Genomic DNA, 1631 nt, shown 5'->3' on the forward strand with positions numbered 1-1631 from the left:
AAAATGAGTGCTAAAAACATTTTTATGTGATTATGGTACTATAAGTAACATTAATACTTTCTGTCTCCGGTACACAGGGAGCGCAAAACCCCATGGTTGCCCACTGCAAAGGTGGCTGTCCCTGGGTCTTCTTCTGTCCAATGACAGGTGGTCCAGATAGACCTTCCTGTTGAGGATGCATGATGCTCTCCGTGTCCACTGAGCGGCATTCCTATTGTATCTGCTTCTGCTTCCAGATTAGCGTTCAAGCAGATCATGGAATTCCTCCTGTCAGCACGCACGTATGTGCGGGGGGAATCGAGGCACCGGACCCCGCCCTACGCTGCATCATAACACAAAACCCACGAAACCCTTCAAAGTAAAGAATCTACCTGATCTATGCGAGACCATGTTTTGATATGGAGAATGTTTTATATTCATTATGTACTCACTTATGTGAACTTTCTACATATATTTTAACTGCTTAAATAAAAGTTACTTTTTGATTTATTTTTATAATATGTGCCTGAAAAGTCCCTTGATTTGTTTGTGATGCTTGGAAATTGAACTTTTCTTACTCCTAATCTTACCTATTGGTCCTAAAATGGTGACAAGCTTACCTTTTGCATTAAAAGTGGAGATTTGCGCCCCCTATGGTGATACTGACACACAATGTTCAAGGGCTTAATTCTCATTTAACTCCCTTTTTTCTCGCAACTCAATGCCAAGATTCTTCCACAGGAGATTTCCCCTCTTTTACCAAGACTAGCACTCCTGGATACCGTTTTCCTCCCCAGAAGAGTCACAGACTTTCCAACCTCTTAAAACAATATGATTTGATAAATATATGACAGTAACTGAACCCATCAGCAGAAGATTATACTTTTTTCTGTGGCCCATAATCAATACTCCCGTATTGACCACATTTTTCTGCAACCCCAGCTAATTTCCATGGCGCAAATCTTGTCTGTTCCCTGGTCAGACCACGATCCGGTGGTTTTGCACCTGAGGGGTCTGTGGGACATGAAGGCTGATTCATCAAGCAAAATCGGAAGCCCGCTCACACATTCATATTCGCAATCCAAAATCGGAAGCCTTCGATCAATTTATCAAATAAATTTCAGGCGCTGGCATATTCGCGTGGAAGTTAGTAACCGAAATGATCTCCCTGCTGGAGGCTCGCATGCCCGGCAGTTTTACACTGGCAAGCTTGCATTAAAAGTCACTGTTCCCCTAAAAAAGCATTCTTTCTAATGGCACACATATTACCCTTGGCCCTAAAAAAAAAAAAATGTTTGTGCTGTTCCAATGTTTAAAACATCTATAAGCGCTAAAAAAAAGCATATTTTAAAATGACTTATTTCTTTCCAGTTAGGCAAGAGTTAACTGAGTTCAGCTCCTCTACATAGGCCCCTATCGAAACGCTTACGATGCCTGATCGGAGAAGCCGCCTGGGGGTAAATATTACGACTTTCCGCAGGCTAAACCTCGGCTTTGCCATCGGACTAGATTTTCCTAAAAAAGTCACAAGCACACACACATTCTTGTTTGCTTCTATAAATATATATGTATATGTGTGTATATATATATATATGTATACATATATAATTCTATACTTCAATGATTTATATATATGTTGTGTGGGGGCAATC

Source organism: Pyxicephalus adspersus, chromosome 6 (genome assembly GCF_032062135.1).
Source record: "Pyxicephalus adspersus chromosome 6, UCB_Pads_2.0, whole genome shotgun sequence".
In the NCBI taxonomy this organism is placed as follows: domain Eukaryota; kingdom Metazoa; phylum Chordata; class Amphibia; order Anura; family Pyxicephalidae; genus Pyxicephalus; species Pyxicephalus adspersus.